At 43.3% G+C, this 23,219-nt stretch overlaps 1 protein-coding gene across 3 annotated transcripts in view; it reads right to left on the bottom strand.

Annotated features, from left to right (window-relative positions):
• Positions 1 to 23,219, bottom strand: part of TRAF3 (TNF receptor associated factor 3) — a 145,880-nt gene that overhangs the window by 51,777 nt on the left and 70,884 nt on the right. For all 3 annotated transcript variants that reach the window (XM_038767251.1, XM_038767164.1, XM_038767075.1), the window contains one exon: positions 17,274 to 17,394. The gene's annotated coding sequence lies outside the window, so the exon portion shown is untranslated. The remainder of the gene's footprint in view (positions 1 to 17,273; positions 17,395 to 23,219) is intronic.

Raw genomic sequence — 23,219 nt, forward strand, 5'->3', positions numbered from 1 at the left:
TGCCCGGATTATCATTCTGCAGAAATGTTCTGGGCATGTCACCCCACTCCTCAAAAATCTCCAGTGGTTGCCTTTCAACCTCTGTATCAAACAAAAACTCCTCACTTTTGGCTTCAAAGCTCTCCACCCCCTTGCCCCTTCTTGCCTCACCTCCCTTCTCTCCTTCTACATCCCAGCCCACACATTCCACTCCCCTGGTGCTAACCTTCTCAACTGTGCCTCCATCTCGCCTGCCCCGCCGTCGCCCGCTGGCCCACATCCTACATCTGGCCTGGAACGCCCTCCTTCCTCAAATCCGCCCATCACTCTTCCCCTCTTCGAAGCCCTACTGAAGGCTCACCTCCTCCAAGAGGCCTTCCCAGACTAAGCCCCCCTTTTCCTCAGCTCCCCCTACCTTCCGTGTCACCTAGACTTGCTCCCTTTGCTCTTCCCCATTGCCCCACAGCAGTTACGTATATGTGATGATGATGGCATTTATTAAATGCTTACTATGTGCAAAGCACTGTTCTAAGTGCTGGGGAGGTTACAAGGGGGTCAGGTTGTCCCACGGGGGGGCTCACAGTCTTAATCCCCATTTTGCAGATGAGGTCACTGAGGCGCAGAGAAGTTAAGTGACTTGCCCAAAGTCACACAGCTGACAATTGGCGGAGCCGGGATTCGAACCCATGACCTCTGACTCCAAAGCCCGTGCTCTTTCCACTGAGCCATGCTGCTTCTCTGTATATATGTATATATCTATATCTACATATGTACATGTAGATATGTATATCTATAATTCTATGTATTTATATTGATGCCTGTTTACTTGTTTTGATGTCTGTCTCCCCCCTTCTAGACTGTAAGCTTGGTGTGGGCAAGGATTGTCTCTCTTTACTGCTGAATTGTACTTTCCAAGCGCTTAGTACAGTGCTCTGCACACAGTACGTGCTCAATAAATATGACAATGAATGAATGAATGACTAGAAGGTATATTAGAAGATTACAATTACAATTAGATTGCACCATTTCTTCTACTATGTGATATCAAGCACCTGGTACTGTGTTTGGCACCCAGAAAGTTCTCAATCAATGATGATTTCTCCCTGATGCCTTTGGCTTACCACCCACAGGTTTTTGAATATTCTGCTGTAATCCATGCTCCTTGCATGTTTCATCCACTAGAAAGTGAGAAACGGTACGGCCTCATGGCAAAGGCACAGGCCTGCAAGTCAGAAGATTTGGGTTCAAATCCCTGCTCTTTCACTTGTCTGCTGTGACGCCTTGGGCAAGTCACATAACTTCTCTGTGCCCCAGTTTCCTCTTCTGCAAAATGAGGATCCATTACCTGTTCTCACTCTTACTTAAGACTGTGAGTCCCATGTGGGACCCGGGCTGTGTCTGAGTTCACGTTCTGCAGGTCACTTAACTTCTCCGGGTCTCAGTTATCTCATCTGGAAAATGGGGATTAAGACTGTGAGCCCCACGTGGGACAACCTGATTACCTTGTATCTACCCCAGCGCTTAGAACAGTGCATGGCACATAGTGAGCCCTTAACAAATACCATTATTATTATTATTATTATTATCATCTACCCCAATCCTTTTTCAGTTTGGCACATTGCAAGCACATTACAAAGAATGCAATTATTATTATTAGCTGTGGTGCGATCAGCGCTGCTTTAATGTTGGATAATTGAGAGTTGCAAGATCTCATTACTACTGACTACATAATAAGGTACTGGAACATAGTCCTCCTGAATGAAAGCAGAGCTGTTCACACCGCCCCTTCCAGTGGCTACAACTTGCTGAGAGAATCGTTACTCACTAAACAGTACCACAGACACTCCACTGCCGACCTGGAAACAATGCAGAGACCGGGACAATTGGCTCCGTCTTTTTTCCTAGCCGTTTTTCGAAAAAATCGTTCATTTAAAAAGAAAAGAAAAACGCTCGACCATCAAGAAAATAAACTCAGAAAACTTACAACAATAGCGTCAACTCTAAGAGAGCCGCTATCACGCAACCACCGAATCTGAGTGCTTGGGTTCCAATGGAAATCTGTTCCCGTTGAAGAAGGATGAGCAATTATTTAGGCTGAAGGGCCACTTAATGACTTTTATCAAACTATTGAGGGCCACCCCTAGGTGCTGCGCTTAAGAAGGGCGGGTGCGGGGGGGAGGGAGGAGAACAGGGGAGATTACAAGATGCTGAAGCCGCTGTTTGGCTGTTCTTCCCTCCCTATGGGGTAACGGGCAAAGAGCCTGACGTACTCTCGATCAGCCGCCCTCAGAGCTGTGGGACACAGTGGGGGCTACTGCGGCAATCTACTGGTGGCCTGAAGTGCATCACGCAACTGCCTGGTTCCGGCCTGGATCCCCTGTCGCGATAATCGTAATTGTTATGATGGTACTTGTTCAGCACTTACTCGGCGCTGGGGTGGATACAAGATAAGCATCTTGGACACAGTCCTTCATCTTAAATGGGGCTCCGAGTTGAAGTAGGAAGGAGTAGGATTTAATCCTGCTTTTTAAAGGTGAGGCAACTGAGGCACAGGGAAGTGACTTGCCCAAGGTCACACGCCAGACCAGCGGCAGAGCGGATTTAGAACCCAGGTCCTTTGTCTCATAGGTCTGTGTTCTTTCCACTAGGCCACGCTGCTTCCCTAGAGTCCTACTGCTGCCAATTAAGTCTTTTTCCTCACTTCTCCACAATACTCCTATTTCACTTCCCCATTTAGCCACTCCTTTCTTTAAACCCTGTTCTATTTTTGACATTTCTGATGACCCGTTAGGAATCTTGTACCCCCAGGGTCACTGTGCACTTCAAAAACTACAAAAACACAGAGGATCGTCATCAATAAGGAGCAAGCAATCTAGTCAGAGGAAAAACAAACCTAAGATGGCTAAATTCAAACGCACTTATGTGGGTCAATCCAACCAATTAATCTCCTTCCTTAAGAGCATATAGGAGGGGAAAGATGGTCTTAGAGTTTTAGAGGACAGGAAAGATGGTGCCCGGTGGTAGGGGAAAAGAGGTAAGTCAAGTAAATTGAAGAACAATTGGAAAAGGAAACAAAGCTACACCAGGAAGGACCATACATACAGAAAAAATTACGTAAATTGGTCTAATTACAGAGGGATATAGATGAAGCTATTGCAAAAGGCTAAATGCCCTCTGCCTCTGATTAACTGACCAAGAGACTGGGGAACAAAATAAACAAAGTCAAGCAAACTATACTTATTGAGTGCTTCCCATGAGCAGAGCCCTGTACTAGATGGCCGGGGGGGAAGAAGGGAGGATTATGAGATGAGTCCAAGATGGATACGCGCAAAGGCATGGGGACAAGCAGGTGGAAAAATGTCAATTCTTTTCAGGACTGCAAGAGCAGACAATGCTCGAGACTTTCTTACTAAAAACACTAAGCTCCTTTAAGGCACTCAAAATCAGGAAATGTTCGGACCTATAATTTGCTACATTGCATTTTAGATGTTCAACAAAAATAATCATATATGCTAAATATAAAAAGGGGTACACAGTTTCTAAATGTTTACTCCAGGCATATGGGACAGATTAACCACCACAGGGCCTTTATACCAATTCCATAAAAATGCCTCCCTCCACAATCAAATAAGTCTCTTCTGCATCCCTGAAGATAATTATGTCAGTGCCATGATCCTCAGGGGGAAAGGGGTAAAAAGCGCTAAGAGTTTCAAAGGCCAGAAACCCTGGGTAAGAGCAACGGAGGCAGAATGTAGAATGCCAAGCTGAAAGTGGAAAATACATTCTTTTTTTTCACATTATAGGAGGAAGGAATCCGGAATTGAGTTAAGGAGAGCCGTTGAGATTATTTAAAGTCCAACGTTTACAAGAAAGAGATAAACAGTTGGTTTCAACAAAATACGGAAAAGAAAAAAAAACTCCCCCAAATCCAAAAACAAAATGCAGTGTGCAAACAAACCCATAAAAGGGACTTGTGCCTTATTCAGTTTTTGTATGTGGGTTGCATGTAAAGTTTCGTCACAGATACGTCTTGAAATGCTATCAGAGGATGTCATATGCTTGCTCTACACAACACAGCTTTTTACAGGTGTTCGAGTCCATCTCAATAATACTGAAGGACAATGACTTGAAAAATACCTATCACTCCCTTAAAAATATCCCCTTTCCTACAAAACCTTTAGTAGAAAAAGTAGAAGTATTCATCTTAATTGTAGCCTACATTTACGGATGCGTCTCTAGGCTTTAAAACTCAGGTGTTCTTCAAGTATTGTTGCCCCTGTTTCAGGTGACACCCCGACTGACCTGATCTCTTTGCGAGACAGTGTGGCTGAAGAGACTAAATACAACTGCATTTCTTTCTGAAGCGCGGAGATTTGGAAACTGGATTTGCTGTTCTGGTTTCTATTAGCAAAGTCCATTGCTATTAGTGACTGAGCCTTTTCACCCGACAGGTTGCCAGAACGCCCTTGCTCAAAATCAACTCTTTCTGTCCAGCGGCTCTTACCCAATTCGGCCTATCTAATGCTGTGGCTTTTTGGCTACCTTATTTCTATGTCACATGGCGGGAGGTTGGGCTTCAGGAAGACGTTACGAGATTTCCGCAGCAGAAATAAACGGGTCCTTCGTCTGCCTTCTGCACTCCTGATCGACTACTTGCTCATTTCACTCTGGACCACAGCCGGACTGGTAAGGCGAATGATGTACGGCAAATCAGTAATCAATTCTTTTGTGTGGGCTCTGGGTCCCGAGCTCTCAGGATGAAAATTCATTTGTCAGTCTCACAGGGAGACTTTATCATCACAAGGTTTCCTCTAACCATCCTGCGGCTCTTCACAGAATAAGCACTCAATCAATACAATGAATGGATTGATTATCACGGGCTGATCAGCCTACCAAGGAAAAACCATCCTGTGTGAAGCAATCCATCTTCACAATCATCATCAGTGGTATTTATTGAGCGCTTACTGTGTGCAGAGCACTCTTCTAAGCTCTTGGGAGAGTTGGTAGACAAGTTCCCTGCCCAAAGCGAGCTGACTATGGAAGCTGTTTTGCAGCCGTTATGTGTCTTCCCTGTATGTCCCAGAGTTTCAGGTCAAGTACTTGAGAATCTCAATGTCAATGATCCTCTCTTACCTTTTAATTTTAAATATGACTCAAAGTTAATGTGCTAGGGATGTCTTGCATATTTAAAGCCTACGAATTGACTTCCAGAAGGTCAGATTTCCCTTGCATAAAAAAGAACACATTAGCCAACAACGTCTTTAGACAAACCACACCTCGCACAAAAAACAGCTCATCCTCTAGACTTTAAGCTCACTGTGGGCAAGGAATATATCGGTTATATTGTACTTTCCCAAGTGTTTGCTCTGCAAACAGTAAATTCTCAATAAATACAATTGACTGATTGACAAAACAGTTTACTGCAGCAACAGTACACCTAAATTACAAGGAGAGGCCAGCACCTCCATCTCATCTATCTCGCCACTGACCTATTGCCCACTTCCTATCTCTGGCCTGGAATGCCCTCCCTCCTCATATCTGACAAAAATCACTCTCCATTCATTTTATAAGACAAATGTGATCAATGTAGGGCAGAAGGCTGTCTGGCTTGACTATCAGTGGACCTGGAGAAGACTTGAACACCTGGATGAAATCCCACTGTTGTCAGCATCATCTTGGTTAACGAAGGACACCTGCACAGGTGATTTTGGTTCATTTCCAAGATGCCTACGCTGCACCAAATTCTATACAAGACACTAGGGAAATTATAAGGAAAACCTGTGAGAGGTCCCCGAGCCCCACCAGAAGCTGAAGGGTAAGTTGATGTGCCAAGTGAGAGCCCATAAAGAAAGATCTGTGATCCGGAATCTCTCGACTCCGAGAGTAAACTGGTAAAAGACTGCTCCCACAACTGGAAAGAAAAACAAAACCAGTTTAAATAGGGATGCCAGGTTAACATCCCCTGGCACCCAGAGGCATTTGTTTGTGGTAGGTAGCCATCTAGGCCAAAGCTGTAGTTTTCAGGGAAGAGTTAGCCACACAGGATACTCTATCGCTGACTAGGATGCTGTGATAAGAAGAAATTCTATTCTTCTTCAGAGACAGAAAATGCTGCAATTAGAATCGTGCCCCTAGTGAATACCTGGGCTGTTAAGCTCTTTGAGGGCAGGAACTTTGTCTTCTAAGCGGTTAATACAGGGATTCTACACAGAGTAAGCACTCGGTCAATACAATGATTGGACTGACTATCATGGGCTGATCAACTTACCAAGGAAAAAAAAATCTTTACCTGAGCTAAACTGGCGAAAAATCCCCGTAAAAGACTTCCTGAGAAACAAAATTACTGGTCTTGGAACACTGGGTAGACAGGTTTATGGGACAATACGAACCAGGACTCACTATTCCTTTTGTTGGCTTCGTTCCCAGTACCCATTCAATAAATATTAATCAAGAATGAAACGACTGAACTATCCTTATATTTACCAGATCAATTAATTGGAACTTCTTTTGGGGCCATCTTTTAGACCAATTTAATTCCACAACACTTCATACAGCTGAGTAAATGTTTTGTTTATTGTTTTTATTAATATAAAGAGCTGTAGAGAAATTAGGAGGCAATGGAGAAGTAGGCTTAGGAGAAGAAATGTTAACCCAAGCAGTATTAATGAGGATAAATTAAATAGTAAGGAGGATCATTTCCAAAACTAAATATGGAACAGTAATTGATTGCCTTTTTTTTTTTTTAACTGCAGTTGGTCACTGCACTGCAGCTGAATCATTTCCTGATCTGTAGGCTACTCCAGCCCGAAGTTGCAAGGGAAAATCAAGGAGTAAAAGATTGGAGTGAAACTTCTCAAAAGGGAGAAATCAAATCATCTCTGCAGGGCAGTTAAAGTCAATTGGAATAGCCATGCAGCTTTCGAGCAGTTCCCTTCCAAGAAGGATGCAAATGAATAGTCAGAGTTGTGAAAACAGGGGGTTAGATTTTTCAAAAACCATCTGTGCCAGTAATGCCTAATTTGTTAACGCATCTGGGCATTTGGATCCAAAGAAAACTAGGATCAGGAAATCATTGGGGCTTCAGCCTCTGTGGTACCGCTGACGTGGGCTGAGAGTCCTGTGGGGCCTGGTTAAGTTGATGGAGCCAAACCCAGTTGGATTTAGGCTGGGCTCAATCAGCACTCCCTCGGTTCTCCTCCAAAACTTCTGCCGCCTAACCGGGGGCTGTTAAACAACAAAAGAGGTGTAGGGGAAAGGCAAAGGAACGATTTCCCTCTCTGTAATTTATTTTCACTCATTCATCCCTTCTTTCATTCATTCACACTCATTCATTCATTCAATCTTATTTATTGAGCGCTTACTGTGTGCAAAGCATAGTTCTAAGCGCTTGGGAGAGTACAATATAACAATAAACAGACACGATCCCTGACCACAACGAGCTTACAGTCTAGAGGGGGAGACAGACATTAATATAAGTGAATAAATTACAGATATGGACATTAGTGCTGAGGGACTCGGAGGGGATGAATAAAGGGAGCAAGTTGAGGTGACGCAGAAGAGAGTGGGAGAAGAGGAAAGAAGGGCTTAGTCAGGGAAGGCCTCTTAGAGGAGATGAACTGGGGAAGAGTCTGGCACCCCTTCTAGACTGTCAGCTCCTTGAGGGCAGGGATCCTATCCACCAATTTTACTGTTATTGTACACCCCCACAAGTGCTTAGTACAGTGCCCTACACACACAAAGCACAATAAATGGCACTGATCGATGAACTGACCGTAGCATCGCCTTTAAATATCTGCCCTGGCAGGCAGGCAAATGAGACAAAAATTTGGTCTAAACCCCCAAATTTCCACAAAACTCAAATATGCCAGAGTGAGGTTTTTGTTGGGAAAAGACAGGGTCAGGTCATAAACCAAATACTGAGCGCTTAGCTCTACACTGTGATCTCAACATGAAAGAAAGGACTAAACAAAGCCATTGGTATTAAGAAGTCAATTGAGAGGTCAGAGTTTAATAAGAACTTGGATCTAAATAGGCCAGATGTAAGCACTTAAAACCCTGGGTTAGAATGGCATTAGAGATCATTTCCACTTTACCTGTGCTCTTTCTGCCCCACTGCAGGCTTGTACTTGGGGAAAAAAATCCCCAAAATTGCTTTTTCTAAAGCAGTTCAGAATATGCATATTTTGGTCCCGGCCAGGGCAGATTGTGGTGGTGTCGACTCAGCTTGGGCTTCAGATGTGTTGACAGAGCCTTGAGCATACACAGTCAGTTGAACCGGGACTCGACAGGACTTGGAAAAGCTTAGTTCCAGGCCTTAATTCCACTCCAAAACATGGCTAAATGAGCCCTCCCCAATCAATCAATCAATCAATCTCCCCCTTCTAGACTGGGAGCCCGTTGTTGGGTAGGGACCGTCTCTGTATGTTGCCAACTTGTACTTCCCAAGCGCTTAGTACAGTGCTCTGCACACAGTAAGTGCTCAATAAATACGACTGGATGAATGAATGAATCAATGGTACTGACTATACACTCACTGTTTGCAGAGCACTGTACTAAACGCCTGGGAGAGTGCAATACAACAGAAGCGGCAGACACATTCCCTGCCCATTAGGAACTTACAGCCTAGAGGGCTGACTGACTCATGACTGCTGTGTTAAGGAGGACTGATACTCCCAAATCCTCCCTGTGAAGCAGCACGGCCTAGTGGGTAGAGCACGGCCCTGGGACCTGGGTTCTAATCCCAGATCTGCCACTTGTCTGCTGTGTGACCTTGGGCAAGTCACTTCAGTTCTCTAAGCCTCAGTTCCCTCATCTGGAAAATGGGGATTAATACTGTGAGCTCCATGTGGGAAAGGGACGGTGTCCAACTTGATTACCTTGTACCTACCCCAGCGATTAGTATAGTGCCTGGTACATAAGTAAGCGCTTAACAAATGCCTCTATGATCATTATTAAGAATGCTGAATAAACCATGCAGGTTTGCAGCTCTTTGAGTTTCCTAGTCTACCCTGGTTTCCCCTGTCCCCCTCTCAGAACATGCACAACCATGGCAAGGCTGAGCCCCCCACATGGCCCAATTTATGTCACCGGGGGTCTCGGCTGAGATGAACTTGCTTATATCTACCCCCAGCCATGACCTAAATAGATGGTACACACAAGCATTGCCGAGGCTCCTGGAGGCTTTTAATAAACTGGGCAAATTCATGGTGGTCGGCCTGGAACACTTTCCCCCTTCACATTCCACAGATGATCACTCTTTCCACCTTCGAAGCCTTATTTCTAAAACACACCTCCTCCAAGAAGCCTTCCCTGACTAAGCCCTCATTTCCTCTTAATAACAATTAATAATTAAGGTACTTGTCAAGAGCTTACTATGTGTCTGGCACTGTTATAGGCACTGGGGTAGATACAAATTAATCAGGTTAATCTCCCACTCCTTGCTGCATCACATTTGCATTTCAATTTGCGCCCTGTGTTCACCTCACTCTCAGCCCCACAGCACTTAGGTGCATATCTGTAATTTATTTATATTAACGTCTGTCTCCCCTCTAGACTGCAAGCTCGTTGTGAGCAGGGAACATGTCGACTAACTCTGTTGAACTGTCCGCTTCCAAGCGCTTAGTACAGTGCTCTGCACACAGTAAGTGCTCAATAAATATGACTGATTGATCAGTGTGACTGAAGAGAATGGATTTTAGGGCACTGATATGTAAATTCCAATAATAATAATTTTAGTATTTGTTAAGTGCTTTCTACGTGCAAAGCACTGTTCTAAGCACTGGGGAGGATACAGGTGATCAGGCTGTCCCACATGGGGCTCACAATCTTAATCCCCATTTTACAGATGAGGATTAAGTGTCCCATGATTCTGGCTAAGTCACGGCTGAAAGCTTGACTCTGAAAATACAGGTCTAGAGGCCTGCCATCAGCCAAGCACACCTGTTTCTGGAGAAGCTGCAGGCTGGTTATGAAGAGCAGAAGCCACTGGCTGCTGCAGTAATGTTATCAATCATATTCACTAAGCCTTTGCTGTGTGCAGGGCACTGTGCAAAGGGCTTGGGAGAATACAACAAAACAGAGTTTGATTAGACACGTACCCTTGCCCACAACGAGCTGATGGTTGATAGCGCTCAATTACTCCTGCTAGTAATTAACATGTAACACCAGACATTTCTGCATGAAGTTATTGCTGTACTTTATGTTATCTTGCTCTGATGGGAAAGGCCCTAGAAGAGAAAGGAGGAAACAATTGACAGTGTTAAGCCCTGACGCCTCTTGCAGGAGCCTCGAGGGCTCAGTGATGCCCGGGGAAAACTGTTGGTGGTTTGTAGACCCCACTCTTTGCAATGGCAGCCCCTCCAAAATTGATCAGGGCAGAAGGGATATCCAGAGGCTCAATCCTTTAACCCTTAGCAGAACTGATGCAGCCAGGGTGGAAGGAGAGTGGGAAGGAGTAGCTCTTGTCCCCAGGCCTGGAGTGGGAGAGTTCAGAAGAGGGTTTTGTACAGCAGATGGCTGCAGTGATTTTTCATATCCTCTATGTGCCTCCCAATATTCATTCATTCATATTTATTGAGCGTTTACTGTGTGCAGAGCACTGTACTAAGCGCTTGGGAAGTACAAGTTGGCAACATATAGAGACGGTACCTACCCAACAGCGGGCTCACAGTCTAGAAGGGGGAGACAGACAACAAAACAAAACATATTAACTAAATAAAATAGTAAATATGTACAAGTAAAATAGAGTAATAAGTATGTACAAACATATATACAGGTGCTGTGGGGAGGGGAAGGAGGTAAGGCAGGGGGGTGGGGAGGGGAGGAGGGGGAGAGGAAGGAGGGGGCTCAGTTTGGGAAGGCCTCCTGGAGGAGGTGAGCTCTCAGTAGGGCTCTGAAGGGAGGAAGAGAGTTAGCTTGGCGGATGTGCGGAGGGAGGGCATTCCGGGCCAGGGGGAGGACGTGGGCCAGGGGTCGACGGCGGGACGGGCGAGAACGAGGCCTAACGGTGAGGAGGTTAGCGGCGGCAGAGGAGTGGAGGGTGCGGGCTGGGCTGGGGAAGGAGAGAAGGGAGGTGAGGTAGGAGGGGGCGAGGCGATGGACAGCCTTGAAGCCCAGGGTGAGGAGTTTTTGCCTGATGCGTAGGTTGATTGGTAGCCACTGGAGATTTTTGAAGAGGGGAGTAACATGCCCACAGCGTTTCTGCACAAAGATGATCCGGGCCGCAGCGTGAAGCATGAGCTCACTAGAGCTGCTTTAATGAAGGACTTATATCTATCTACCTAACTAGAGGCACAGCACAGTGTATGGACAGAGCATGGGCCTGGGAGGTATGGGTCATGGGTTCTAATCTCGGCTCCACCACTCGTCTGCTGTGTGGCCTTGGGCAAGCCACTTCACTTTCCTGTTCATCCGTTCCCTCAGCTATAAAATGGGGATGAAGACTGTGAGCCCTGTGCAGGACAGGGACTGTGTCCAACCCAGTTTGCTTGTAGCTACCCCAGCGCTTAGAACAGTGCTTGGCACATAGTAAGCGTTTAAATGCCATAATTTATTTATTATTTATTTATTATTTTTTATATTTATTTTTTACCTATAATTTATATATATTTATAATCTATATTTATTATTATCTATGATAGATAATCTATAGATAGATAATAATAATACAAAGGACAACTGTATCTATATCTAGCTACGTAGACAGGTATAGATATAGTTGTCCTTCTTATTCAAAGATGACACCACTGACAGTGAAACTGAAGTCTATCTCCAGCTAACTCCATGGAAGGCCGTGGCTGCCATAGATCAATCAATCAATCAATCAATCGTATTTATTGAGTGCTTACTGTGTGCAGAGCACTGTATTAAGCGCTTGGGAAGTACAAGTTGGCAACATATAGAGACAGTCCCTACCCAACAGTGGGCTCACAGTCTAAAAGGGGGAGACAGAGGACAAAACCAAACATACTAACAAAATAAAATACATAGAATAGATATGTACAAGTAAAATAAATAGAGTAATAAATATGTACAAACATATATACATATATACAGGTGCTGTGGGGATGGGAAGGAGGTAAGATGGGGGGATGGAGAGGGGGACGAGGGGGAGAGGAAAGAAGGGGCTCAGTCTGGGAAGGCCTCCTGGAGGAGGTGAGCTCTCAGCAGGGCCTTGATGCAGGGTGGGACTGAAGGGTTAGAAATGTTGAACAATATAGACAATACCTCCCCACACGTCCCTTCTCCTCCACACCAAACACTTCTCTGTCACCATCATTGCCCAATTTGGGAGCCGTAGTGATATTTGAGGAGAAGAGTCAGGATTAGAACCCATGACCTTCTGCCTCCAGGCCCATGCTCTGTCCATACACCATACTGTGCCTCTAGAAAGGTAGATAGATATACTCCCTTCATTAAAGCAGCTCTCGTGACCTCATACTGGGAGGCCCACAGATGTCTTGCTGCAATAATTGGGGTTAATGGCACTGAACACTGTAGATTTAAATTTAAGAATTTGGTTTAAGCCATGAAAAATCACTCCAGCCATAGACGCAGCGTGGCTCATTGTGGAAAGAGCCCGGGCTTTGGAGTCAGAGGTCATGAGTTCAAATTCCGGCTCCGCCGCATGTCTGCTGTGTGACCCTGGGCAAGTCACTTCACTTCTCTGGACCTCAGTTCTCTCCTCTGTAAAAAGGGGATTAAGAGTGTGAGCCCTATTTGGGACACTCCTTCCCTTCCCCACAGCACCTGTATATATGTATACATGTTTGTACATATTTATTACTCTATTTATTTATTTATTTTACCTGTACATACCTATTCTATTTATTTTATTTTGTTAGTATGTTTGGTTTTGTTCTCTGTCTCCCCCTTTTAGACTGTGAGCCCACTGTTGGGTAGGGACTGCCTCTATATGTTGCCAACTTGTACTTCCCAAGCGCTTAGTACAGTGCTCTGCACACAGTAAGCACTCAATATGATTGATTGATTGATTGATTGACAGGGACTGTATCCAACCTAATTTGTATCTACCCGAGCGCTTAGAACGGTGCTTGGTATGTAGTAAGGGCTTACCAAGTAAGTGCTTGGTGCTTCCTTTTCCGACATGTTACTTGTTGGGCGAGTTAGGTGTGATAAGATGTCACCACTGAAGCAGCATGACTTAGTAAAGCAGAGTGCCTTAGTGGGCAGAGCACAGGCCTGGGAATCAGAAGAACCACGGTTCTAATCCCGGCTCCACCACTTGTCTGCTGTGACCTTGGGCAAGTCACTTCACTTCTCTGGGCCTCAGCTACCTCATCTGGAAAATGGGGATTAAGAGCGTGAGCCCCATGTAGGCCAGGGACTGTGTCCAACCTGCTTAAGCTGTATCCGCCCCAGCGCATAGAACAGCGCTTGGCACACAGTAAGCGCTTAACAAGTACCATTACCACCACCAAAACAAAGAGCAGTTAGCTTTTGGACAACTGCAACGGGTAACAGCAGAATCTGTGTGAACGTGGAATCCTACAGCCCTTTGTACAAGGCATATCGCCTCTACCCTGGACATCAGAAGCAGCGTGGGTCAGTGGAAAGAGCCTGGGCTTTGGAGTCAGTGGTCATGGGTTCAAATCCCAGCTCTGCCAGTTGTCAGCTGTGTGACTTTGGGCAAGTCACTTAACTTCTCTGTGCCTCAGTTACCTCATCTGTAAAATAGGGATTGACTGTGAGCCCCCCATGGGACAACCTGATCACCTTGTAACCTCCCCAGCGCTTAGAACATTGCTTTGCACATAGTAAGCGCTTAATAAATGCCACCATTATTATTATTATTATCAGAATGGAACTTCCCGACCAGTGTGCCATGATTCATAGGTGTGTTGTGGGAAGCTATGAAGTGAATACAAAGGTATTTCCCCTACTCTCCATTTTGGATTTCCCCTCATAGGCACAGGAAAAACAGGGATAAGGAGAAGAAAAAAAAGGGCTATCCCCTTCATCTCTGCCCTCTCCTGTTGCCCCTGGACTTTCTGCTCTCTACTGGGTATTCCCCTGACCTAAAATTGCTGGGAATCACCTCTATTTTACAATCAAGGATAGGAAAAAAGAAGGTCAGAGTACCAGCGTATTCCAATTTCCACCACCACTGTCAGATACCAATTTTCCTCACCACAGTCGCATTGGTCTGAAAAACCCAAGAGCCAGCCCTAATACATAAGAATTTTTACCCATCCAGAGCACTTACATACAGTTATTAATTCTGATACTTCATCCTGGTATCCACATTATCTATTTTATCCTTGCTCTTCCTCCTGCGCCACTATTTTGTTTGTCTGTGCCCCATTAGACTGTAAACTCCATAGGGGCAGGGAGAGTGTGTTTGCTTCTATTGCACATTCCCAAGTGTTTAATACAATCCTTTGCACCAGCCGGTGCTCAAAGAAAACCACCGATCAATGCTGACTGTTGCCAGTCAAGATTAGCAATTGCATAACTTTGTTGTTAGATGCTTACAAGAAGAAGAAGAATAACACACCCACATTCTAAGTACATGGCTTTATCTTGAACACTGCCAAACAGATAGGAAGCCAAAACTTTCTCAATCTTGAGTGAACCTTGACAGAAAAAAAGGTGGTAATCACTGACAGTTTTACTGCTTTCTAAATAATCAATAGTACTAAGTGAACATTTATCCACTTACAATCTCCTTTTGTTAGGAGACAGGTAGAAGCAGGCGGCAGGTTTATGTGCATTTCTGCAACCATGTGGAGAAATATTTTTTGTAACTGAACTCGATTTGGAACTTAACTGTAATTCAAACTCAAAGCAAAAGTACATCTGCTGACAAAAGGGTGTTCCTAGAACTGGAAATCCCGGGGAAAACCAAAAAAGGGAACAATCAATAAACAAAGAAAAAGGCTCCTGTCAACATGAAAGAATTTCTAAACAGACATTTTCTTACTCGTGACAATATGTAGAAACACGGATTAGAAATCAAGGATCAACAAGGAAGTGAAAAGGCCAGTCATTTGAAGGTAGCAAGGAATTTGTAGCCAATAAATACACCTATGATCTGCAGTTTAAGGATGGAGGAAGCTGAGTTCTATTAAAAGTCAATATACTTTTATTTCTTTTCCCCAAAATAACCTATCAACATTATGCATGTGATGTCTGCCCCTTCCTTATTCTAAAGAAAAAATCCTGTGCATAAAGGTGGCTCAGGATGTGGGCTGTTTGCTCCCTGAAGTATTTGATCCCCTTCTAGGGTTCGGAGCAGTTATATTTAGGAAAATTATTGTTCACCCTTATGTTGCTTGCCTTACTCTTCCTGTTATGGGAAAGCAGTGTGGCGTAGTGCAAAGAGCCCGGGCTTGAGAGTCAAAAGACTTGGGTTCTAATCCCAGCGCAGCGACTTGTCTGCTGTGTGACCTTGGTCAAGTCACTTCACTTCTCTGGGCCTCTGTAATCGCAGCTGTGAAATGGGGGATTAAGGCCGTGAGCCCCAGTTTGGACAGGGACTGTCCCCAACCTGATTAGCTTTTATCCACCCCAGCACTTAGTGCAGTGCTTGGCACATAGCGCTTAAAATACCACAATTATTATTATTACTGAACTCAAAATTGGTTCACCAGAGGGCAAAATCTGTTAAACTTTATTACCAAGAGGCAAGCTCGACAAAGTCAGGCTGTGTCCGCAACTGACCCCACTGGTGCGACCGTGGTGTAGCTTTACATGCAAAACAATGCAGAAGGGAGAAGTAATAATAATAATAATGATAATAATAATGAGGGTATTTGTTAAGTGCTTACTATGTGCCAAGCACTGTTCTAAGCGCTGGGGTAGATACAAGGTAATCAGATTGCCCCAAGTGGGGCTCACAGACTTCATCCCCATTTTACAGATGAGCTAACTGAGGCACAGAGAAGTTAAGTGACTTGTTCTAAGTCACACAGCTGAGAAGTGGCATAGCGGGGATTAGAACCCACAACCTCTAACTCCCATGCTCGTGCTCTAGGCACACATCAGTTTCTGCAGCAACCCTCATTTGGACCCATGGCTAGGATCTCATCATGAATAGCGCCACTTCTGAAATCAAAGGACACACATGTATATGGATGATAATCACCATCAATCATCACCAATCGTATTTATTGAGCGCTTACTGTGTGCAGAGCACTGTACTAAGCACTTGGGAAGTACAAATTGGCAACATGTAGAGACAGTCCCTACCCAACAGTGGGCTCACAGTCTAAAAGGGGGAGACAAAACCAAACATACTAACAAAATAAAATAAATAGAATAGATATGTACAAGTAAAATAAATAAATAAATAAATAGAGTAATAAATATGTACAAACATATATACAGGTAATAATCAATAATTATTGATTATTACTGATTGGTAATTAGGCATGCCAAGCACCACACTAAGCATTGAGGTAGATGCAAGATAAATCAGGTTGGACCCAGTCCCTGTTTCATACAGGATTTAATCCTTATTTTACAGATGAGGAGCCTGAGGCACAGAGAAGCTAAGTGACTTGCCCAAGGTCTCAAAGCAGGCAAGTTCTTTCCACTAGGCCACGTTGCCATGTCAGATCTGTGTGTGTGCATGAGCAATGTTTTACTTCAATAAATCAAATGTAAACTGCAAAATACATTACCTTATACACTTTAACGTTCAACATACTGACAAACTTCTCCAGCTCAAGGAAAAGGTACCCCGTGACCAGAAATTATAAACACAAAATGAGTACTTCTGCTTATGATTGCACTTCAAAATCCGGCTAATTTTTTCAACAAAACAGTGCTGCACAGAGTGACGGACTGATGGTAGCTAAAACTCTGAACTTATTCCTTTCCTTTAGAACTCCTGATAAGGCTCCAAGAGGAACAACATTTTGACATATCTGAGACCTACTACTGTACTTCTGCAGGTCTTCGTTTTCGCATCGGAGCCCTCCTTAGTTCAATAGAAGCCCAGAACTCATAAAGGGAAGATAATCGTCACATTAAATGGGCTCTGAAGTAAGGGGGAAGAAGAGAAGTCATCATTATTGATGCTCAAAGTGTACCCTTCAAAGATCATCACACTTTTAGAATGTAATTACCTAGGCAAGTAACTATTTTGAAAATAAAATACTAGTTTAAAATACTTAGAAATGAAAAAGGAAATAAATAAGCCTCAAGGCTCATTATGTGATCTCGGTAAAAGAAAGAAATCAGGCGAACAGAATGCGCTGTTTCCGGGAGTTAAATATTACTACCACAGGGTATTTGCAGAATAAGCTACTGACGATTTTCCATTGACATACCTGTGTGTCATAAGCAAGAAGGTGCTTAGCTTGATCGGGGAGCAAGAGACTTCATTAAAGAAATGAGCAGGAAAGCGGTCCAACCTTAACTTTCTTCAAATAATGCAGTGAAACTCCTTATCTAGGAAACAAGCAGAAATTCTGGTTTAGAGTCTCATCTTGAAATGTTTTCTTAAATCCTTATGAATGACCTTTCACACATGAAAACCACTCTGATAACTAGGAAATGAGGTTAGTCAGTAAGGGAAAACAAGTCCAACAACTATTTTTTACCTCAAGAAGCAGTCAGGGCTTTGAGCCCACCTTCACTGAACTGCCTTGTATCAATCCAGTGGTTTGAAAGTCTTTACTGGTTCTCTACTATATAAAATGATTGTTTTTTGTCTGGTCAAGCAAATTTTTAAATCTTTTTATTCAATCAATCAATGGTACTCATAGAGCACTTTCTGTGTGCAGAGCGCTGTAGGAAGCACTTGGGAGAATACCATACAGTAGAGTTGGTATATACAACCTCCACCTACAAGAAATTTACACTGTACAATCCCATTTGAAAAATTCAAAAATCTGGTGAACTTTCATTGAACTAATGTGAAAAGAAGCTGGTAAAGTTGCAATTACTGTACAATGACTGTCTTCCCATAAGTTTTCCTTTATGCTTTTATAAACCTCACATTTCCCAATGCAGGCCTCTGGGAACATGAGCGTAATTAAAAGAAAATCGTACAAACTTCATTTCCTGGACTTGCAGAATCACCAACCTTCTGAAATTGACCTATTAATTTTGTACACACACCCAACTCCCAATCTTTCCTAATAAGGCACTTACAGACTTAATAAGAGCAACATTTTCATGCAAATCAAACCAAACTGCCCATAAAACAAATAACCATCCCACTTTCTAACCCCTTTATCTTATTCTCCTTGTTACAGATGCTCAGAGCTTTCAGAGGGGTATTACTTTTTGCTTAGCTGAATTGAATTTGCAGTTAGGAAGAGAACATCAAATTCAGTGGAGAAAAGGAGAAAACTTAATTATAAAATACAGCTGAGTCTCCTACAACTCCTGGAGGCAAATTTAAACCCAGCAATAAAATCAAGAGTTCAAAAAATCAATTTATTTAAAACCAGGGGCCGGGGGTATCCTAGCTTGGTCTTCGGGAGTCAAGAACATCAGGAGTCAAGGACATTCCAACTGTTAGGAAGATGCTTGGGAGACTCCTGAAAATTCATGGCCCTCAGGTGGCAGGCAGCAAATTTAGGGGGGCAGGACTGCAGTTTTCCATGTTTTTTGTGGGGGAAAGGGGTTGTAAAATTAAACAGTAATGACGGCATTTGTTAAGCGTTACTATGCATCAAGCACTGTTCTAAGCACTGGGAAGTTGCTTCATGAGGACTTTTTCCATGGATGTTTTCCGCAGGGGCAGTTCCATGGGGAAAAAGCCTGAGAAGCAACTAAAGGGGAAAAAAAAACTCCAGGTCACACCCCCTGCCACTTTACACTTCCCCAGGTTTGCTGCTGGAGACAATGGAGTTCATAGTTCTGTTCTCCAGTAGGGGATTTAACCTGGCTCCTTCCCCTCAAACTGTATTGGCTTTTTACAACTTTAGAAACAGGTTAAAAAAAATGTTACGCCCAAAAAATCTGAATTACCACCGACTATTCATGCTCATGACCTCAAAACCAGAAAAATAAATATTATTCATTTCCTCAGCAGGGACTGATCAAATGTGTTCCAAACTTCCCCAAATCAGCAACAGTATAAATGAAATGCATCTTTCCGAAACCTACAGCCAAGTGACTTCCTTCAGCATCCTGAAGCTCAACAGCAGGGTAATTATCTGAGTAACCCACCTTAATCATTTCCCTCGGAAGAGCATATTCACTGACGGTATAGCAAAGAAGGTTCAAATTTTTCAGAACAGACTAAGACCATTCCTTATGTCAATGGCAGCCTGCACCGAGGCCCAGGTTAACCACCGCAAATCACCTCCTCCATGTGATCTTAAAATAATTAATTTGATTTACTGAAATTCTAATTAATCTGGTAAACTATTGGGATTAACGACCTTGGTATCAAAAAGTTCTTAGTAAATCTTGACAGCATGATCAGAAACTTTTTTTAAGCAATCATTACCCCAGGGGGCTGTAAAATATTTAAAGATATTCTGGAAAACAAAAGAAAGAGCAATGGGATGGGAATGTTTGGGCCTTATGAAAAGGTTCTTAAGTCCTATAAATTTGACCATAAAGAGAAGCAGCATGGCCTAATGAAACCATGGCAAGTGACCCTGGGCAAGTCACTTCACTTCTCTAAGCCTCAGTTTCCTAAACTGTAAAATGGGGGTTAAATACCTATTTTCCCTCCTGCTTAGACCGTGAGCCCCTTGTCTAACCAAGTTAACTTGTACCTACCCCAGTGTTGAGAACATAGGAAGTTAGGCACATAAGAAGCACTTAACAAATACCATAAAAAAAATAACTAAATCCCTATAGAGACACATTCACATCACCCCCCCAAACATTTTTGCTTTTCCACAAAAAAGGACAAATATCCAACATGATTTTGCATCTGAATTACTACAACCCTTGTTCTGACCTCTCTGACTCCGACTTCTCAATCAGTCAAAAGGATTCATCTAGCATCTACTGCATGCAGAATAATGCACTAAGTGCGGTTACTACACATGATCCATGCTCTCAAGGAATTTACAACCTAAGCAGAAGAAGTGGATACTTAAAATACAGAGAGGAAGTCTTAAGGCGTAATAGAACATATACGATTGGAATAAAGGTACTTCAGGGGGTTGTTTATACTTTTTTATGGTGTTCGTTAAGTGCTCACTATGTGCCAGGCACTGTACTGAGCTCTGGGATAGATACAAGTTAATCAGGTTGGACACAGTCCCTGTCCTACAATGGGGCGCATAGTCTCAATCCCCATTTAACAGATGAGGTAACTGTAGCAAAGATAAGTGATTTGCCCACGGTCACACAGCAGACAAGTGGCGGAGCCAGGATTAGAACACAGGTCCCTCTCACTTCCAGGCCTGTGCTCTCTCTCCATTAGGCCACGTCACACCTCTACTCTGACATCTATAGTGGTTCCCAAGTGGCACTTCTGTCCACACAAAACTCGTAACCGTGGACTTCAATCGCAGGACAAACTCCTGGGACTGGCCTGAATCTGTCTGGGCTCAACTGGAGAATTCTTCGCACTTATGTTTAGCAGACAGTGACTCATTCATTCGTTCAATCGTATTTACTGAGCGCTTACTGTGTGCAGAGCACTATACTAAGCGCTTGGAAAGTACAACTCAGCAACAAAGAGACAATGACTCCACTGGGTTCATTTTTCTGTCCAAAGTATGCACAGTTGGGAACTGTATCTATGGGTCAGACATACAGAGGTTTATCTGGCCCAACCTGGCCCTAAATCCTGGAAGTCCTGGCGGCAGGCCTAAGAAAATCTGATATGGGAAAAATACAGGCTAATACACCGGGGCTAGAGTGTATTCCATTGACTAGGTCACCTATTCACTGCCCTGCCTATCCCATTTATACCGCAATTTATCCCATTTATAATATAAATTCTATAATTGGCCACTATCCCACAATCCCCCCCTTGACTGTGAGCTCATTGTGGGTAGGAGGGAAATGTCTGTTGCTACATTGAATTCTCCCAAGCACTTAGTACATTGCTTTGCATATGGTAAGCACTCAATAAATACGACTGAATGAATGAATGCATTTTTATTACTATCACTATCATTATTAATTGTTTAGATCTCTACCACAAGCTGTCCTCCTCACCATTTAACTGCCCTCATCTACCAGTTGTCTTTTCATGCCAAGCCAACAACAAGTCTCCTCAAACATTCTCCCTTAGCCTTGCATCACCACAAAGCGTTGGGGAGGGGGTGGGGGAAGATAGAAGCAGCGGCACAGGTCTCCACACAGTTTTCAGCGTTGGGTAAGCTGAGGCAGCTACTGTAGCTATGGGTTGTCACTGCTGGACCCTGAACCACAAAGATCCCGAATCTCTGTTCCTCTAGCCACGGTAACCTACTGCTTTTGTTGTTGATACTTTGTATCTGTTCTTATTTTATGTTGTTTTAGTGTTTCATCTCTCTTTGTACATCTGTCTCCAGACTCCTCTCTTCCCTCATACATAGTGAGCCCCTCAAGCATGAAGGACCATGTCTAATTCCCACCCATGTACTCTTTCGCACAAAGTACACATGTAATAAATACTATTAATACTCCTACTACTTCTCTAAGCCACTGAACCCACCAATCTCCTAGTCTGGAAGTTTCCCTCTCTATCACCAAACCACATCCCTCTCCTTCTTTCGTATTCTAATAAAAAACCATCTCCTCTAGGCAGCCTTCCGAGAGCTTGAGCCTGGGAGTCAGAAGGTCATGGATTCTGATCCCAGCTCTTCCACTTGTCTGCTCTGTGACCTTGAGCAAGTAATTTCACTTCTCTGTGCCTCAGTTATCTCATCTGGGGGGTTGAGACTGTGAGGCCCACATGGGGCAGGGTCCTTGTCCAACTCGATTTGCTTGTATACACCTCAGTGCTTAGTACATTGCCTGACACATAGTAAATTCTTAACGAATACCATTATTATTATTAATAATCCCAACTGACGCTAGTCAATCTGACCAATCCACCTCACCCACCCAAGTACTTTGTCTGCTTATCAAGTGTACATATAAGTTGTTGAGATTTGTAGTCTTCTAGACTGTAAGCCCACTGTTGGGTAGGGACCGTCTCTATATGTTGCCAACTTGTACTTCCCAAGTGCTTAGTACAGTGCTCTGCACACAATAAGCACTCAATAAATACAATTGAATGAATTTGTGTTCTTACCTAGCTTTTACATTCTACCAGCTAACAGACAAGACAGTATTTTCCAATTAGACAGGCTCATGCTGAACATTTTCACCTTAAGTGTCATGAGCCTAAAATCTCCTCCAATCAACCAATGCTATTTAATGAGATCTTACTCAAAAAGCCTGTATCTACCCCAGTGCTTAATGCAGTGCCTGGAACATAGTAAGTGCTTAAATACCATAAAAGAATAAGTGCACAGAGTACTGTACTAAGAGCTTGGTAGAGTACAATACCACAGAGTTAGTAGACATGCTCCATGCCCACAAGGAACTTAGTCCTAATCTCTCAACTTAAAAGTTTAATAAGTGAAACTGCTACTATTGATGAAAATGAAGTTATCACATTCAGGTGCAGAATGTGCAGGTTTACATTTCTAAACTGTATCAAAACGATTTGCACTATTCATTTAATTGAGAAATGTGGTATAAAATGTACTGACTTTTTTCAGGTCAGTCCCCCAAATTCCATCTAATAATTCCTTCAAACAAGCTCTATATCCTGCATTGTTGGTTTTCATTGAATTGCTTTGAATCATTTCATTTCACTCGGTGAATTTAAATAAACATTGGTTATGCAGGGCCAACTCTCTTATCGCATACAAAAAACAAATCAATATTTTAAACTTAAAACATTCCACTGACACCTTTTTTAAATAAATCAAACTGCTCATTAAAACAATTCAGGAATAATATTGAAATAAATGTTTAAGATGACAAGAAAAAACATAAGGAAAGCATTTTCCTGCAGCATTTTTAACAGCACTACCACAGTGACAGAACAAAAAGGTGGACCCAGCCACTGGGGGAAGACTTTAAGACTTAAGCCTCTCTAGACTGTAAGCTCATTGTGGGCAGGGAATGTGTCTGTTTACTGTTGTACTGTACTCTCCCAAGTGATTAGTACAGTTTTCCGCACGCTGTACGCATCCAATAAATATAACTGAAGAAATGTGCAGAATGAACTGTGCAGAAATGCTCTGGGCATGTTACTCCCCTCCTCAAAAGTCTCCAGTCGCTGCCTGTCAACCTATGAATCAAGCAAAAACTCC

Source organism: Tachyglossus aculeatus, chromosome 1 (genome assembly GCF_015852505.1).
Source record: "Tachyglossus aculeatus isolate mTacAcu1 chromosome 1, mTacAcu1.pri, whole genome shotgun sequence".
NCBI lineage: Eukaryota > Metazoa > Chordata > Mammalia > Monotremata > Tachyglossidae > Tachyglossus > Tachyglossus aculeatus.